Source organism: Canis lupus, chromosome 8, assembly GCF_048164855.1.
Source record: "Canis lupus baileyi chromosome 8, mCanLup2.hap1, whole genome shotgun sequence".
NCBI classification, from domain to species: Eukaryota; Metazoa; Chordata; class Mammalia; order Carnivora; family Canidae; genus Canis; species Canis lupus.
Window position 1 is genome coordinate 60,792,944 of NC_132845.1, and position 20,665 is coordinate 60,813,608.

The following is a 20,665-nucleotide window of genomic DNA, read 5'->3' on the forward strand; positions in this document are numbered from 1 at the left end:
CTTCAAAGAGAGTTACTATATAGCACACCCAGAATAATATTTACCATTTTCATCTTTTACATAAGAATCATCAGTAAACTATGAAAAATCTGCATTGGTTAGAGGAGTTATCTGTATATTTTCATTGGGATTTAAAAGGTAATCTATCAGTATTAAGCAGTTGTGAGGCATTTCCTTTGGATCCAAATGCAGGCCTTATTTTGATCCAATTCCCTAAATATAGAACCTGAGCCTGAAAATTGTAATCTTTCTTTGGAGACTTTGTGTCTTTTAAGGCCAAAAGTGATAACAGATGGTGGTGTCTTTCTGTGAACAGGTTTGAGGAGGGGGAGCAGAGAAGCAAATCATCTGTATACTGTAACAAAGTAGAGCCTGCAGAAAACTTTTATCATTTAAATCAGCTTTTCAGATTTATAAAAGTAGGAGTGCCTAGCTCAGTGGTTGAGTGTCTGCCTTTGACTCAGGTCTTGATCCTGGGATCCTAGGATGGAGTCCCACGTCAGGCTCCCTGCAGGGAGCCTGCTTCTCCCTCTGCCTATGTCTCTGCCTCTCTCTGTGTGTCTCTCATTAATAAAAAAATATATCTTAAGAAAAAGATTTACAAATGTAGCAACGATTGTTCTAGGGCATGACAGTCCAGGTGTATTTCCATTTTTCCCAAGTGAAAGCAAAAAACTATTGGTTTTTTCTATTAACTGGACTACTAGAAATGCACTGCATAAATCAATTGCAGTGAAAAATTCTGTTTTCAGTGGGAATAGATGTTAGCACATGGAGGTTAGGAACAATAGGGTTCTGAAGGATAACTGGCTATTTGTTATGTATTGCTCAGAGGTCTTGCATAAGTCTCCAACATTGGCCATTGAGTTTTCTCCTGGGTATAATAAGGGTGTTGCAGGGACTAGTGGAAGGGATAATTAGGCCCTGAGCCTCATGATCTTCTATATTGGGCTTGATGCCTTGAAGGACTTCTTTATAGTCTATTGATTAATTATGGGAGGAAGTTTAAAAAAAAAGTTTTTAATGATTTTTGTTTTTATTTTGTCTATCATCCAATTATTGCAGGTTCACTTCTAATTTCAATCCCGGAGGAGGGGCAAGATGGCGGAAGAGTAGGGTCCCCAAATCACCTGTCCCCACCAAATTACCTAGATAACCTTCAAATCATCCTGAAAATCTACGAATTCGGCCTGAGATTTAAAGAGAGAACAGCTTCAATGCTACAGTGAGAAGAGTTTGTGCTTCTATCAAGGTAGGAAGACAGGGGAAAAAAATAAAGAAACAAAAGGCATCCAAGGGGGAGGGGCCCCGCGAGGAGCCGGGCTAAGGCCGGGGCGAGTGTCCCCAGGACAGGAGAGCCCCGTCCCGGAGAAGCAGGAGCTGCTTCTCCTTCCCGGGCAGAAAGGCGCTCGCAGGGAGTTGGAGCAGGACCCCAGGAGGGCGGGGATGCCCTCAGGCTCCCTGGGACACTAACAGACACCTGCGCCCCGGGGAGAGTGCGTCAGCCTCCCTAAAGGGCTGCAGCGCGCACGGCGGGACCTGGAGCAGCTCGGAGGGGCTCGGGCGGCGGCTCCGCGGAGAGGGGGCTGCGCCACCGGGAGCGCGGATCCAACAGCGCAGGCCCGGGAGCACAGGGCTCCGGGGACACAGCCCAGGATCCGACCTCCCTCCGGGACAGGCAGAGGCCAGGAGGGCTCAGGACAGCAAGGACGCTGCTGCCCCGAGCTGAGCAGATCAGCGGCCCCGCCCCGGGAGCATCCAGGTCCTGCAGATGGAGAGCTCCGGAGTTCCTGTGGGAGCTGACTCCAGGGCTCCAGAGCTGGCCGCTGCCACTGCGGTTGTTCCTCCTGGGGCCTCACGGGGTAAACAACCCCCACTGAGCCCTGCACCAGGCAGGGGGCAGAGCAGCTTGCCCAAGTGCTAACACCCGAAAATCAGTACAACAGGCCCCTCCCCCAGAAGACCAGCTAGACGGAAAAGTTCCAGCGGAAGTCAAGAGACTTAAAGTATACAGAATCAGAAGATACTCCCCCATGGTTTTTTTTTCTTCTTCTTCTTCTTTTTGATTTCTGTTTGCTTTCCCCACCCTTTTTTTAACCTTTCTTTCTTTTTCTTTCTCTTTTTCTACTCCTTTTTTCTTTTTTTTCTTCCTTTTTTCTTTTTCTCTTTTCTTTCCTTCTTTCTCTCCTCTCTTTTTCTCCTTTTCTCAATACAACTTGTTTTTGGTCACTCTGCACTGAGGAAAATGACTAGAAGGAAAACCTCACCTCAAAACAAAGAATCAGAAACAGTCCTCTCTCCCACAGAATTACAAAATCTGGATTACAATTCAATGTCAGAAAGCCAATTCGGAAGCACTATTATACAGCTAATGGTGGCTCTAGAAAAAAGCATAAAGGACTCAAGAGACTTCATGACTGCAGAATTTAGATCTAATCAGGCAGAAATTAAAAATCAATTGAATGAGATGCAATCCAAACTAGAAGTCCTAACAACGAGGGTTAACAAGGTGGAAGAACAAGTGAGTGACAAAGAAGACAAGTTGATGGCAAAGAGGGAAACTGAGGAAAAAAGAGACAATTAAAAGTCCATGAAGATAAATTAAGGGAAATAAACGACAGCCTAAGGAAGAAAAACCTACGTTTAATTGGGGTTCCCAAGGGCGCCGAAAGGGCCAGAGGGCCAGAATATGTACTTGAACAAATCATAGCTGAAAACTTTCCTAATCTGGGAAGGGAAACAGGCATTCAGATCCAGGAAATAGAGAGATCCCCCCCTAAAATCAATAAAAACCGTTCAACACCTCGACTTTTAATAGTTAAGCTTGCAAATTCCAAAGATAAAGAGAAGATCCTTAAAACACCAAGAGACAAGAAATCCCTGACTTTTATGGGGAGGAGTATTAGGGTAACAGCAGACCTCTCCACAGAGACCTGGCAGGCCAGGAAGGGCTGGCAGGATATATTCAGGGTCCTAAATGAGAAGAACATGCAACCAAGAATACTTTATCCAGCAAGGCTCTCATTCAAAATGGAAGGAGAGATAAAGAGCTTCCAAGACAGGCAGGAACTGAAAGAATATGTGACCTCCAAATCAGCTCTGCAAGAAATTTTAAGGGGAACTCTTAAAATTCCCCTTTAAGAAGAAGTCCAGTGGAACAATCCACAAAAACAAGGACTGAATAGATATCATGATGACACTAAACTCATATGTTTCGATAGTAACTCTGAACTTGAACGGGCTTAATGACCCCATCAAAAGGCGCAGGGTTTCAGACTGGATAAAAAAGCAAGACCCATCTATGTGCTGTCTACAAGAGACTCATTTTATTTTATTTTATTTTATTTTTTTAATTTTTATTTATTTATGATAGTCACACACACACAGAGAGAGACAGAGGCAGAGACGCAGGCAGAAGGAGAAGCAGGCTCCATGCACCGGGAGCCCGACGTAGGATTCGATCCCGGGTCTCCAGGATCGGGCCCTGGGCCAAAGGCAGGCGCTAAACCGCTGCGCCACCCAGGGATCCCAGAGACTCATTTTAGACAGAAGGACACCTACAGCCTGAAAATAAAAGGTTGGAGAACCACTTGCCATTCAAATGGTCCTCAAAAGAAAGCAGGGGTAGCCATCCTTATATCAGATAAACTAAAATTTACCCCGAAGACTGTAGTGAGAGATGAAGAGGGACACTATATCATACTTAAAGGATCTATCCAACAAGAGGACTTAACAATCCTCAATATATATGCCCTGAATGTGGGAGCTGCCAAATATATCAATTAATAACCAAAGTGAAGAAATACTTAGATAATAATACACTTATACTTGGTGACTTCAATCTAGCGCTTTCTATACTCGATAGGTCTTCTTTTTTATTTTTTTTTTATTTTTTAAAGATTTTATTTATTTATTCATGATAGTCACACAGAGAGAGACAGAGAGGCAGAGACACAAGCAGGCTCCATGCAGGGAGCCCGACGGGACTCGATCCCGGGTCTCCAGGATTGCGCCCGGGCCACTGGCAGGCGCCAAACTGCTGCGCCACCCAGGGATCCCTCTCGATAGGTCTTCTAAACACAACATCTCCAAAGAAACGAGAGCTTTAAATGATACACTGGACCAGATGGATTTCACAGATATCTACAGAACTTTACATCCAAACTCAACTGAATACACATTCTTCTCAAGTGCACATGGAACTTTCTCCAGAATAGACCACATACTGGGTCACAAATAGGGTCTGAACCGATACCAAAAGATTGGGATCGTCCCCTGCATATTCTCAGACCATAATGCTTTGAAATTAGAACTAAATCACAACAAGAAATTTGGAAGGACCCAAACACGTGGAGGTTAAGGACCATCCTGCTAAAAGATGAAAGGGTCAACCAGGAAATTAAGGAAGAATTAAAAAGATTCATGGAAACTAATGAGAATGAAGATACAACCGTTCAAAATCTTTGGGATGCAGCAAAAGCAGACGTAAGGGGGAAATACATCGCAATACAAGCATCCATTCAAAAACTGGAAAGAACTCAAATACAGAAGCTAACCTTACACATAAAGGAGCTAGAGAAAAAACAGCAAATAGATCCTACACCCAGGAGAAGAAGGGAGTTAATAAAGATTCGAGCAGAACTCAACGAAATCGAGACCAGAAGAACTGTGGAACAGATCAACAAAACCAGGAGTTGGTTCTTTGAAAGAATTAATAAGATAGATAAACCATTAACCAGCCTTATTAAAAAGAAGAGAGAGAAGACTCAAATTAATAAAATCATGAATGAGAAAGGAGAGATCACTACCAACACCTAGGAAATACAAACGATTTTAAAAACATATTATGAACAGCTATATGCCAATAAATTAGGCAATCTAGAAGAAATGGACGCATTTCTGGAAAGCCACAAATTACCAAAACTTGAACAGGAAGAAATAGAAAACCTGAACAGGCCAATAACCAGGGAGGAAATTGAAGCAGTCATCAAAAACCTCCCAAGACACAAAAGTCCAGGACCAGATGGCTTCCCAAGGGAATTCTATCAAACGTTTAAAGAAGAAACCATATCTATTCTACTAAAGCTGTTTGGAAAGATAGAAAGAGATGGAGTACTTCCAAATTCATTCTATGAAGCCAGCATCACCTTAATTCCAAAACCAAACAAAGACCCAACCAAAAAGGAGAATTACAGACCAATATCCCTGATGAACATGGATGCAAAAATTCTCAGCAAGATACTAGCCAATAGGATCCAACAATACATTCAGAAAATTATTCACCATGGCCAAGTAGGATTTATCCCTGGGACATAAGGCTGGTTCAACACTCGTAAAACAATCAATGTGATTCATCATATCAGCAAGAGAAAAACCAAGAACCATATGATCCTCTCATTGGATGCAGAGAAAGCATTTGACAAAATACAGCATCCATTCCTGATCAAAACTCTTCAGAGTGTAGGGATAGAGGGAACATTCCTCAGCATCTTAAAAGCCATCTACGAAAAGCCCACAGCAAATATCATTCTCAATGGGGAAGCACTGGGAGCCTTTCCCCTAAGATCAGGAACAAGACAGGGATGTTCACTCTCACCACTGCTATTCAACATAGTACTGGAAGTCCTAGCCTCAGCAATCAGACAACAAAAAGACATTAAAGGCATTCAAATTGGCAAAAAAGAAGTCAAACTCTCCCTCTTCGCCGATGAAATGATACTCTACATAGAAAACCCAAAAGGCTCCACCCCAAGATTGCTAGAACTCATACAGCAATTTGGTAGTGTGGCAGGATACAAAATCAATGCCCAGAAATCAGTGGCGTTTCTATACACTAACAATGAGACTGAAGAAAGAGAAATTAAGGAGTCAATCCCATTTACAATTGCACCCAAAAGCATAAGATACCTAGGAATAAACCTAACCAAAGAGGTAAAGGATCTATACCCTAAAAACTATAGAACACTTCTGAAAGAAATTGAGGAAGACACAAAGAGATGGAAAAAATATTCCATGCTCATGGATTGGCAGAATTAATATTGTGAAAATGTCAATGTTACCCAGGGCAATTTCCACGTTTAATGCAATCCCTATCAAAATACCATGGACTTTCTTCAGAGAGTTAGAACCAATTATTTTAAGATTTGTATGGAATCAGAAAAGACCCCGAATAGCCAGGGGCATATTAAAAAAGAAAACCATATCTGGGGGCATCACAATGCCAGATTTCAGGTTGTGCTACAAAGCTGTGGTCATCAAGACAGTGTGGTACTGGCACAAAAACAGACACATAGATCAATGGAACAGAATAGAGAACCCAGAAGTGGACCCTGAACTTTATGGTCAACTAATATTCGATAAAGGAGGAAAGACTATCCATTGGAAGAAAGACAGTCTCTTCAATAAATGGTGCTGGGAAAATTGGACATCCACATGCAGAAGAATGAAACTAGACCACTTTCTTGCACCAGACACAAAGATAAACTCAAAATGGGTGAAAGATCTGTGAGACAAGATTTCATCAAAATCCTAGAGGAGAACACAGGCAACACCCTTTTTGAACTCAGCCACAGTAACTTCTTGCAAGATACATCCATGAAGGGAAAAGAAACAAAAGCAAAAATGAACTATTGGGACTTCATCAAGCTAAGAAGCTTTTGCACAGCAAAGGATACAGTCAGCAAAACTAAAAGACAACCTACAGAATGGGAGAAGATATTTGCAAATGACGTATCAGATAAAGGGCTAGTTTCCAAGATCTATAAAGAACTTCTTAAACTCAACACCAAAGAAACAAACATTCCAATCACGAAATGGGCAAAAGACATGAACAGAAATCTCACAGAGGAAGACATAGACATGGCCAATATGCACATGAGAAAATGCTCTGCATCACTTGCCATCAGGGAAATACAAATCAAAACCACAATGAGATACCACCTCACACTGGTGAGAATGGGGAACATTAACAAGGCAGGAAACCACAAATGTTGGAGAGGATGCGGAGAAAAGGGAACCCTCTTACACTGTTGGTGGGAATGTGAACTGGTGCAGCCACTCTGGAAAACTGTGTGGAGGTTCCTCAAAGAGTTAAAAATAGACCTGCCCTACGACCCAGCAATTGCATTGCTGGGGATTTACCCCAAAGATACAGATGCAATGAAACGCCGGGACACCTGCACCCCGATGTTTCTAGCAGCAATGTCCACAATAGCCAAACTGTGGAAGGAGCCTCGGTGTCCATTGAAAGATGAATGGATAAAGGAGATGTGGTTTATGTATACAATGGAATATTACTCAGCCATTAGAAATGACAAATACCCACCATTTGCTTCAATGTGGCTGGAACTGGAGGGTATTATGCTGAGTGAAGTCAGTCAATCGGAGAAGGACAAATAGTGTATGTTCTCATTCATTTGGGGAATATAAACAATAGTGAAAGAGAATATAAGGGAAGGGAGAAGAAATGTGTGGGAAATATCAGAAAGGGAGACAGAACATGAAGACTCCTAACTCTGGGAAACGAACTGGGGGTGGTGGAAGGGGTGGAGGGCGGGGGGTGGGGGGTGAATGGGTGACGGGCACTGAGGGGGGCACTTGACGGGATGAGCACTGGGTGTTATTCTGTATGTTGGCAAATTGAACACCATTAAAAAAATAAATTTATTATAAAAAAATAAAAATAAAATAAAATAAAAAAATAAAATCCACACACACACAAAAATAATTTCAATCCCATGGTGATTTTTTTTAATTTTTATTTTTTTATAAATTTATTTTTTATTGGTGTTCAATTTGCCAACATATAGAAGAACACCCAGTGCTCATCCCGTCAAGTGCCCACCTCAGTGCCCGTCACCCAGTCTCCCCCACCCCCCACCCACCTCCCCTTCCACCACCCCTAGTTCGTTTCCCAGTGTTAGGAGTCTTCATGTTCTGTCTCCCTTTCTGATATTTCCCACTCATTCCCCCCCCCACTTTATTCCCTTTCAGTATTTTCTATATTCCCCAAATGAATGAGACCATATAATGTTTGTCATTCTCAGATTGACTTATTTCACTCAGCATAATACCCTCCAGTTCCATCCACATCGAAGCAAATGGTAGGTATTTGTGGTTTCTAATGGCTGAGTAATATTCCATTGTATACATATACCACATCTCCTTTATCCATTCATCTTTTGATGGACCACAAGGCTCCTGCCACAATTTGGCTATTGTGGCCATTGCTGCTATAAACATTGGGGTGCAGGTGTCCTGCCGTTTCTCTGCATCTGTATCTTTGGGTTAAACCACCAGCAGTGCAATTGCTGGGTCATAGGGTAGCTCTATTTTTAACTCTTTGAGAAACCTCCACACAGTTTTCCAGAGTGGCTGCACCAGTTCTCATTCCCACCAGTAGTGTAAGGGGGTTTCCCTTTCTCCAATCCTCACCAACATTTGTTGTTTCCTGTCTTGTTAATTTTAGCCATTCTCACCAATGTGAAGTGGTATCTCATTGTGGTTTTGATTTGTTTTTCCCTGATGGCAGTGGTGTGGAGCATTTTCTCCTGTGCTTGTTGGTGATGTGTAGGTCTTGGAGAAATGTCTGTTCATGTCTTCTGCCCATTTCATGACTGGATTGTTTGTTTTTTGGGTATTGAGTCTGATAAGTTCTTTATAGATCTTGGAAACTAGCCCTTTATCTGATACGTCATTTGCAAATATCTTCTCCCATTCTGTAGGTTATCTTTTAGTTTTGTTGACTGTTTCCTTCGCTGTGCAGAAGGTTTTTATCTTAATGATATCCCAATAGTTCATTTTTGCTTTTGTTTCCCTTGCCTTCACAGATGTGTCTTGCAAGAAGTTGCTGTGGCCAAGTTCCAAAAGGTTATTGCCTGTGTTCTCCTTTAGGGTTTTGATGGATTCTTGTCTCACATTTAGATCTTTCATCCATTTTGAGTTTATCTTTGTGTATGGTGTAAGAGAATGGTCTAGTTTCATTCTCTTGCATGTGGCTGTCCAATTTTCCCAACACCATTTACTGAAGAGACTGTCTTTTTTCCAGTGGGTATTCTTTCCTGCTTTGTCAAAGATGAATTGACCATAGAGTTCTCCATTATCTATTTAACCCATCCTCCAAATCCTCTCCCTCTGGTCACCATCAGTTTGTTCTGTATAATTAAGCATCTGTTTCTTGATTTGCGTCTCTCTTTTTTTTCCTTTGCTTTTTTGTTTTGTTTTTTAAATTCCACGTATGAATGGGATCATATAATATTTACCTTTCTCTGACTGAATTATTTCACTTAGCACTGTACTCTCTAGCTCCATCCATGTCATTGCAAATGGCAAGATTTTATTCTTTTTTATGGATGAATAATATTCCATTACACGCACACACACATATGTATATACACGCACATCTTTGTCCATTCAGCAGTTGGTGGACACTTGGGCTGCTTTCATATCTTGGCAATTGTATATAATGCTACTATAAACATAGGGGTGCATATATCCCTTTGAATTAGTGTTTTTGTATTTTTGGGGTAAATATCCAGTAGTGTGATTGTTGGATCATAGGGTAGTTCTATTTTTAACCTCTTGAGGAAACTGCATACTGTTTTCCACAGCAGCTGCACCAGTTGGCATTCCCACCAACAGTTCATGAGCGTTTCTTTTTTTCCATATCCTCACTAACACCTATTGTTTCTTGAGTTGTTAATTTTAGCTGTTCTGACAGGTGTGAGGTGATATCTCATTGATTTGCATTTCCCTGATGGTAAAGTGGTGATGTACATTTTTTTATATGTCTGTTGGTTTTCTGGATGTCATCTTTGTCGAAATGTCTGTTCATGTGTTCTGCCCATTTTTAGTTGGATTATTTGGGGGTTTGGGTGTTGAGTTTTAGACATGCTTTATATATTTGTGATATAAATCCTCTATCAAGGATGTCATTTGCAAATATTTTCTCCCATTCTGTAGGTTGCCTTTTGTTTTGTTGATTGTTTCCTTCACTGGGCAGAAGCCTTTTATTTTGATGTAGTCTCAGTGGTTTATTTTTGCTTTTGTTTCCCTTGCATCAGGACACATATCTAGAAAGAAGTTGCTATGGCCAGTGTCAAAGAGGTTATTGCCTGTGTTCTCTTCTAGGTTTCTTAGGGCTTCAGGACTCACATTTAGGTCTTTCATCCATTCTGAATTTACTTTTGTGTATAATTTAAGAAAGTTGTCCCATTTCATGCTTTTGCATGTTGCTGTCCAGTTTTCCCAACACCATTTGTTGAAGACGGTGTTTTATCCGTTGGATATTCTTTCCTGGAGTTTCTATTCTGTTCCATTGATCAATATGTGTATTTGTGTGCAAATATCATACTGTCTTGATTAGTACAGCTTTGGACTACAACCTGACGTCCAGAATTGTGATGCCTCCAGCTTTGTTTTTCTTTTTCAAGATTGCTTAGGCTATTTAGGCTCTTTTGCGGTTCCATACAAATTTTAGCATTGTTAGTTCTAGTTTTGTGAAAAATATTGTCCTTGTTTTGATAGGAATTGCACTAAATGCGTAGATTGCTTTGGGAATATAAACATTTTAATAATATTTGTTCTTTCCAAACAGGAGTATGGAATGTCTTTCCATTTCCGTTTCTCTCATCAGTGTTTTATAGTTTTTAGAGTACAGGTCTTTTACCCCTTTAGGTAGGTTTATTCCTAGGTATCTTATTTTTTTGGGTGCAATTGTAAATGGAATTGTTTTCTTAATTTCTCTTTCTGTTGTTTCAGTATTAGTATATAGAAATGCAACAGATTTCTGTATGTTGTATCCTGCGACTTTACTGAATTCACTTATTAGTTCTAGCAGGTTTTTTTGTGGAATCTTTAGGATTCTATATAGAATATCATGTCATCTACAAATAGTGCACGTTTGACTTCTTCCTTGTCATCTTGATGCCTTTTATTTCTTTTTGTTGTCTGATTGCTGTGGCTAGGACTTCCAGTAGGGTGGAATGTTCTGAATGTATCTGTTAAATCCATTTTGCCCAGTGTGTCATTCAAAGGCACTGTTTCCTCATTGATTTTCTCTTTGGAGGAGGTGTCCAATGATGTAAGTAGGGTTTGAAAGTCTCCTACTATTATAGTATTACTGCTGACTAGTTCCTTTATGCTTGTTATTACCTGTTTTATGTATTTGGGTGCTCCCGTGTTGGGTTCATAAATATTTACAATTGTCATATCTTCTTGTGGAATTGTCCCCATTATTATTATATAGTATCCTTTTTTTGTCTCTTAAATTCCACATACCAGTGAAATCATATGATATTTGTCTTTTTCTAACTTATTTCACTTAGCATTATACTCTCTGGCTTCATCCATGTCATAGCAAATGGCAATATTTCATCCTTATTTATGGTTGAATAATATTCTGGTATTCTTTATCTTCTTTATCCATGCATCCATTGATGGACACTGGGCTGTGTCTTTTTTTTTTAATTTAATGTCTCCAGTTTTATTTTATTTTATTTTTTATAATAAATTTATTTTTTATTGGTGTTCAATTTGCCAACATACAGAATAACACCCAATGCTCATCCCATCAAGTGCCCCGCTCAGTGCCCGTCACCCATTCACCCCCACTCTCCTTCTACCACCCCTAGTTCATTTCCCAGAGTTAGGAGTCTTTATGTTCTGTCTCCCTTTCTGATATTTCCTCCCACACATTTCTTCTCCCTTCCCTTATATTCCCTTTCACTATTATTTATATTCACTGGGCTGTGTCTTGTTGTGGACCTCTTTGCATTGATTTTGTTCGGAGTTATCTGTGATTCCTGGATCTGGTTGTCTGTTTCCTTCCCCAGGTTAGGAAAGTTTTTAGCTGTTACTTCTTAAAATAGTTTTTTGCTCCTTTCTCTCCCTCTTCTAGTTCTGGGACCCCTAAAATGCTAAGTTAGTGTACTCAATGCTGCTGTAGAGTCCTTTAAGCTATTCTCATTTATGCTGAGTGAACTAAGTCAATCAGAGAAGGACAAACATTATATGGTCTCATTCATTTGGGGAATATAAAAAATAGTGGACACTTGACAGGATGAGCACTGGGTGTTATTCTATATGTTGACAAATTGAACACCAATAAAAAATAAATTTATAAAAAAATTTAAAAAATTGTTTTGCTGTTCAGGTTCAGTGCTTTCCACTACCCTCTTTTCCAGATTGCTAGTCTATTTTTCTGCCTCTTCAAATTGTAGTGATTCCTTCTAGTGTATTTTTCATTTCAGTTACTGTATTCTTCAGCTCTGACTTGTTATTTGTATCTTCTATTTGTTGAAGTTCTCACTGAATTTATCTACTCTTCTCTCAAGTTTGGTGAGTATCTTTATTACTTCAGACTCTTTATCAGGTAGATTGCTTATCAGTGTTCAATTTAACTCTTTTTCTGGGGTTTTATTTTGTTCTTTAATTTGGAACATATGTCTCCTCCTTTTGTCTAACCCTCTGTGTTTCTTTCTATGTATTAGGTACATCAGCTTTGTCTCCTAGTCTTGAAAGTAGAGGCCTTATGAATTTAACAGCCTGCGGTGCCCAGCAGCACAATCATCTGGTCACTAGAACCAGATGTTTCAGGGGTGTCCCCCATGTCAGTCGCTTGTGCGCTTCTCTTGTGGTTGGGTGATGACTATTGCAGACATGCTGGTGGGTGAGGCTGACCCTTAGTCCAGTTGTCAGCAAGGACTGGCCATGACTGCTGTGGGTGCACTGGTGGTCAGGCTGCATCTGGTGCTGCTGACCAAGAGGCCTGGCTATAGTTTCTGCATGTGTACTAGTGGCTGGGGCTAGCTTCCCCACCCCTTGGAGCAGGAGCCACTCTGGAAGACACTGTCTGCTGAGTGTGGCAGTCACTTTAGGAGTCTGGCCCTGAACAATGTTGCCTGTCAAGTATGGGGGTGTGGGAGCAGCTTTGGAAAAATGCCTGCCAGGGTAGATGGGCTGAGTGAGGCAGGTCCACAGGGGAATGCTAAGGTGGGGAAGCAGTGCTAGCAAAGTAGATGGAGGGTGTGAGAACTGGGTTTTGCAAGCATCTGGGCAGCTAGGTTGAAAGAAGACAAAAAAAATGCTGTCTTCCAGCACTTCTGTTTTAGGAGAAAGCTCCTACGGAGATGTGTCCCTCCAGCATACATCCTAAAATTAGTCAGTAAATCTCCTTCATTAATAACCAGGTGCTTTTCATATAGATGCTTCTGTCTGAGGCTCTGACCAAGTGATATAGTGTGCTGGCCCTTTATGAGCAGAGACTTAGTTTCCTTAGCTCTCTGCTTGTTTCAGAGTTAAATCTTGCTGTCTTTCTTTTTTCTTGCTGAAACACATGCTGAAGTTTATTTATTTTATTTATTTAAATTTTGTTAGTTAACATACAGTGCAATATTGGTTTCTGGAGCAGAATTCAATGATTCACCAGTTACATGCAACGCCCAGTCCTCATGATAAGTGCTCTTTAGTACCCATCACTCATCTAGCCCATCCCCCACACACATCCCTGCACCAACCCTCAGATTGTTCTCTATCATTAAGAGTCACTTATGGCTTGTTTCCTTCTTTCCTTTTTTCTCTTTTCCCCCTTTCCATATGTCCATCAGTTTTCTGTCCTAAATTCCACATATTAGTGAGATCATATGGTATTTGTCTTTCTCTGACTGACTTACTTTGCTTAGCATAATACACTCTGGCTCCATCTATATTGTTGCAAATGGCAAGATTTCATTCTTTCTGATGGCTGCATAATATTCCACTACAAATGTATATTACATCTTTTTTATCCATTCATCAGTTGATGACATTTGGGCTTTCTCCATAGTTATGCTGTTGTTGATAATGCTGCAATAAACATTGGGGTGCATGTACCCCTTCAAATCTGTATCTTTGTATCTTCTGGGTAAATACCTAGTAGTGCAATTACTGGATCATAGGGTAGTTCTATTTTTAACTTTTTGAGGAACCTCCAAACTGTTCTCCAGAGTGCCTGCATTCCTACCAACAGTGCAAGAGGACATCTTTTCTCCACATCTTCACCAACACCTGTTGTTTCTTGTGCTGCTAATTTTAGCCATTCTTACAGGTGTGTGATGGTGTCTCATCATGGTTTTGGTTTGTATTTCCTTGATGATGAATGATATTGAGCATCTTTTCAATTGTCTGTTAGCCACTTGGCTGTGTTCTTTGGAAAAGTATCTATTCATGCCTTCTGTCCATTTCTTAACTGGATTATTTTATTTTGGGGTGTTGAGTTTGATAAGTTCTTTATAGATTTTGTCAGATATATTGTTTAAGCCTTGCTGATTTTCAAAGCTATCAGAGGTAAGCCCTGATCATTTTCTTTTTTTTTTTTTTTACTCCTGAGAGACACACAGAGAGAGGCAGAGACACAGGCAGAGGGAGAAGCAGGCTCTCTGTAGGGAGCCCGATGTGGGACTCGATCCCAGGACCCCAGGATAATGACCTGAGCCGAAGGCAGACGCTTAACCACTGAACCACCCAGATGCTCAGCCTTGATCATTTTCAAAGCCAGACATTATGGAGGCTCTTCTGCCCAGTGCAAGTCCCCAGGGGTGCCTTGTGTGGGTCTTGATCCCCTCTGTCCTCCATGCCTGTGACATTCTTCCCACTTTTGGGTCACTGTGCTGGGGGCACGGTTCCTAACCATGTCCCTGCCCCTCCTACAGTTCTTGGGGTGGCCTTCTCTATGTTTTTAGATGTAGAAGATCTGTTCTACCAGTCTTCAGGTCGCTTTCATGGTGAGTTGCATTACATGTAGTTTGTTGCCTCACTGTGTCTGTGGGAGAAAGTGAGTTCAGGATCTTCCTAGTCTGCCATCTTCTCTCACTTTCTCAAAGTTATAGGTAGCATTTATCCTGACTTAGTTCATCAGCTATTCTTATAAAATCAGTCAGCTCTCCTGTGTCTCTGGGTGACTACAAATTCTGTAAATAGTGCTGTTCTGTCTTGTGGGGACAGTTGTTAGGGTGGACTTCTTAATTTCTTCTGTTGCTTCCACATGTAGCAAATAGGAGAGTGTCTGTTCCCTCTCAAATCATAGCCAATAGTCCTAATTTTTTAAATTATATTAGTAGCTTCCCCCGTTATTTTCCAGTGAGATGTTTTGAGGGATGACATTAGATATAGGTCCTCTTATTCGCTAGGCTGCTGCTACCTAGTCAAACAAAAATCTTTGTAAGTTAGTATTATTTTCCTCAAATGCTTAAGATGTTGATTAAATTGAGCATTAGGGGTAAGAGGTCTGAGTTGCACAACCTCTGCTCCTGTGAGGATCAGATTGTGTTCTCATTTGAACCATAAATCTAACAGCCTCTGGGTTTCTGTGTCTCAATCAGTTTGTTGGGATTCCATCCTAATTTTTGTCAGTTCTTATCTAGTATAAACTCTCTCTTCAGTGACTCTGGTTCCATAGTATCATTTGCTGTAGCATTGTCTGTTTTCATGGGCCTCGCTTCTACTAAGTTAGAGTTACCGGGGTCAAAATGGTTAAAATAATTCTCGTCTTCAGAGTATGGATTGGTGCTTTTAAGAGCAAAAAGGTCCGGGTTTCTTTCTGCTCTGGAAATCACTTTTTGTGCTAACACTTTTCTGTTCTACCTACTGAGATCTATGTTACTTAATGCTCCTAAGAAGAACATTAAGATGTCTTCCTTATTTTCTCTTTTAAATATAGGACCTAACTCACTGGGGTGGGAAATCAGGCCAACATCTGATGTTTCTTTTTTTTCTGGATTAAGTCTCAGTACATCTCCAAGGATCCTCAGAAATTAATACATAGTGCAATCTACCCCTGAACCACCTCTTGAGTGATTTGGGTAAGGTTAATGAGTGAGGGATGTTTACTATTGTCCTCCTGCCTTTCACAACAGCATTCAAAGTTTTATTTTAAAGGTGTTTAATAGGGCATTCCAAAATATTTATAATATGGTAAAGCAGTATTAAGATAATTATTGTGGCTGATGTTAGCATCCAAACTATAATAGTTCTATAAATTTTGTCTCATGGGTTAAAATAGCTGTTTATAATTTCAGTAGAATGCCATAGATGGCAAATAGTGTATTAAATATAGTTTACCAGACCAATAATGAGCTTTACCAGGTTTTAATTTTTTTAATAATAAATTTATTTTTTATTGGTGTTCAATTTGCCAACATACAAAATACCCCTAGTTCGTTTCCCAGAGTTAGGAGTCTTCATGTTCTGTCTCCCTTTCTGATATTTCCTACCCATTTTTTCTCCCTTCCCTTCTATTCCCTTTCACTATTATTTATATTCCCCAAATGAATGAGACCATATAATGTTTGTCCTTCTCCGAATGACTTATTTCACTCAGCACAATACCCTCCAGTTCCATCCACGTTGAAGCAAAAGGTGCTTTACCAGGTTTTAATCAATTATAAATTTAACATAATTTGTCAATATGTATTTCAATTTTGACATGGAGTATGATCTAACCCATAGCACTGGCCACTTTTAATTATTGTTAGTTCAGGTTGAGTACCAACTATGGCAATTGTTTTTGTTTGGGGGAAAATTAATCCTCAGACTAAGGATGGTCTTTGCTAGCAATTTGTTTAACAGTGGGACTTTCACAAGTCAACAGCATGCAGAACAATGCCTCTTAATAAGCCAATAAAGAAAAAACATACTCCAAACCAATGATGGATAAATCACACTAGTGTTCTAGGCAAGGCAAGATGAAAGGAATCAAATCCAAAGTTAGTTGAGATGTATCTTTATAGAGTTGAAACTCAGCAGAGACAGTGTAGCCAACTAAGAACTAATGTCTAGCTGCCATTGCAGAAATAAAATTCCCCTGTTGCTACAGCATTTTGATAGGGAATGATGGTGCCAGTGTTGGTGCGCAAGATGATCTTCACAGGGTAGCTGCATGGCTTTCACCACTACTGGTTTTACCATGGCAGGAACTAACTTCCCCAAGGTCTTCAGAAGGCTATTTATTTTTCTTTAAATATTTTATTTATTTATTCATGAGAGACACAGAGAGAGAAAGAGGCAGAGACACAGGCAGAGGGAAAAGCAGTCTCCATGCAGGGAGCCTGACGTGGGACTCTATCCCAATCCCAGATCTCCAGAATCAGGCCCTGGGCTGAAGGCGGTGCTAAACCGCTGAGCCACCTGGGCTGCCCCAGAGCTATTTGGATCAGCAAATTGTAGCCTTGCTTAGACTAAACATTCTTGCACAGTCCTCACAAACCCTTGGTGTTTGTAGTCTAAATGTCCCCTTCCATAGTCACTTCTTTATAAATATAAATATAAATGTAAATATATATATATATAATTGAAGTTGGATTTGCCAACATATAGTATAACACCCAGTGCTCGTCCCATCTAGTCGCTACTTTATATATTTTTACTGATATGCCTCCAGCAGGTCCCCTCAGCAGCTGAGCTACTGAGTTATCAGTGAGAAGAGATGAGATAATGACACCCTGATACAACTCCTTTGTTTCTTTCCTTTACTTTTATACCATACCAATTTTACTTCTAAAAATAACTTAATTTTGTCTTTGTTATCAACAAAAGGTTTTGAAATCATATCAAAACAATATACAATAGGGATCCCTGGGTGGCGCAGCGGTTTGGCGCCTGCCTTTGGCCCAGGGCGCGATCCTGAAGACCCGGGATCGAATCCCACGTCGGGCTCCCGGTGCATGGAGCCTGCTTCTCCCTCTGCCTGTGTCTCTGTGCCTCTCTCTCTCTCTGTGACTATCATAAATAAATAAAAATTAAAAAAAAAAACAATATACAATAAATCAATTATTAACCAAAGGGAAGAAATACTTAGATAATAATACACTTATACTTGGTGACTTCAATCTAGCTCTTTCTATACTCGATAGGTCTTCTAAGCACAACATCTCCAAAGAAACGAGAGCTTTAAATGATACACTGGACCAGGTGGATTTCACAGATATCTACAGAACTTTACATCCAAACTCAACTGAATACACATTCTTCTCAAGCGCACATGGAACTTTCTCCAGAATAGACCACATATTGGGTCACAAATCGGGTCTGAACCGATACCAAAAGACTGGGATTGTCCCCTGCATATTCTCAGACCATAATGCCTTGAAATTAGAACTAAATCACAACAAGAAGTTTCGAAGGACCTCAAACACGTGGAGGTTAAGGACCATCCTGCTAAAAGATGAAAGGGTCAACCAGGAAATTAAGGAAGAATTTAAAAGATTCATGGAAACTAATGAGAATGAAGATACAACCTTTCAAAATCTATGGGATGCAGCAAAAGCAGTCGTAAGGGGGAAATACATCGCAATACAAGCATCCATTCAAAAACTGGAAAGAACTCAAATACAAAAGCTAACCTTACACATAAAGGAGCTAGAGAAAAAACAGCAAATAGATCCTACACCCAGGAGAAGAAGGGAGTTAATAAAGATTCGAGCAGAACTCAACGAAATCGAGACCAGAAGAACTGTGGAACAGATCAACAAAACCAGGAGTTGGTTCTTTGAAAGAATTAATAAGATAGATAAACCATTAGCCAGCCTTATTAAAGAGAACAGAGAGAAGACTCAAATTAATAAAATCATGAATGAGAAAGGAGAGATCACTACCAACACCAAGGAAATACAAACGATTTTAAAAACATATTATGAACAGCTATACGCCAATAAATTAGGCAATCTAGAAGAAATGGACGCATTCCTGGAAAGCCACAAACTACCAAAACTGGAACAGGAAGAAATAGAAAACCTGAACAGGCCAATAACCAGGGAGGAAATTGAAGCAGTCATCAAAAACCTCCCAAGACACAAGAGTCCAGGACCAGATGGCTTCCCAGGGGAATTTTATCAAACGTTTAAAGAAGAAACCATACCTATTCTTCTAAAGCTGTTTGGAAAGATAGAAAGAGATGGAGTACTTCCAAATTCATTCTATGAGGCCAGCATCACCTTAATTCCAAAACCAGACAAAGACCCCACCAAAAAGGAGAATTACAGACCAATATCCCTGATGAACATGGATGCAAAAATTCTCAACAAGATACTGGCCAATAGGATCCAACAGTACATTAAGAAAATTATTCACCATGACCAAGTAGGATTTATCCCTGGGACACAAGGCTGGTTCAACACCCGTAAAACAATCAATGTGATTCATCATATCAGCAAGAGAAAAACCAAGAACCATATGATCCTCTCATTGGATGCAGAGAAAGCATTTGACAAAATACAGCATCCATTCCAGATCAAAACTCTTCAGAGTGTAGGGATAGAGGGAACATTCCTCGACATCATAAAAGCCATCTATGAAAAGCCCACAGCAAATATCATTCTCAATGGGGAAGCACTGGGAGCCTTTCCCCTAAGATCAGGAACAAGACAGGGCTGTCCACTCTCACCACTGCTGTTCAACATAGTACTGGAAGTCCTAGCCTCAGCAATCAGACAACAAAAAGACATTAAAGGCATTCAAATTGGCAAAGAAGAAGTCAAACTCTCTCCTCTTCGCCGATGACATGATACTCTACGTAGAAAACCCAAAAGTCTCCACCCCAAGATTGCTAGAACTCATACAGCAATTCGGTAGCGTGGCAGGATACAAAATCAATGCCCAGAAATCAGTGGCATTTCTATACACTAACAATGAGACTGAAGAAAGAGAAATTAAGGAGTCAATCCCATTTACAATTGCACCCAAAAGCATAAGATACCTAGGAATAAACCTAACCAAAGATGTAAAGGATCTATACCCTCAAAACTATAGAACACTTCTGAAAGAAATTGAGGAAGACACAAAGAGATGGAAAAATATTCCATGCTCATGGATTGGCAGAATTAATATTGTGAAAATGTCAATGTTACCCAGGGCAATATACATGTTTAATGCAATCCCTATCAAAATACCATGCACTTTCTTCAGAGAGTTAGAACCAATTATTTTAAGATTTGTGTGGAATCAGAAAAGACCCCGAATAGCCAGGGGAATTTTAAAAAAGAAAACCATATCTGGGGGCATCACAATGCCAGATTTCAGGTTGTACTACAAAGCTGTGGTCATCAAGACAGTGTGGTACTGGCACAAAAACAGACACATAGATCAGTGGAACAGAATAGAGAATCCAGAAGTGGACCCTGAACTTTATGGGCAACTAATATTCAATAAAGGAGGAAAGACTATCCATTGGAAGAAAGACAGTCTCTTCAATAAATGGTGCTGGGAAAATTGGACATCCACATGCAGAAGAATGAAACTAGACCACTCTCTTGCACCATACACAAAGATAAAATCAAAATGGATGAAAGATCTAAATGTGAGACAAGATTCCATCAAAATCCTAGAGAAGAACACAGGCAACACCCTTTTTGAACTCGGCCATAGTAACTTCTTGCAAGATACATCCACGAAGGCAAAAGAAACAAAAGCAAAAATGAACTATTGGGACTTCATCAAGATAAGAAGCTTTTGCACAGCAAAGGATACAGTCAACAAAACTAAAAGACAACCTACAGAATGGGAGAAGATATTTGCAAATGACATATCAGATAAAGGGCTAGTTTCCAAGATCTATAAAGAACTTACTCAACTCAACACCAAAGAAACAAACAATCCAATCATGAAATGGGCAAAAGACATGAACAGAAATCTCACA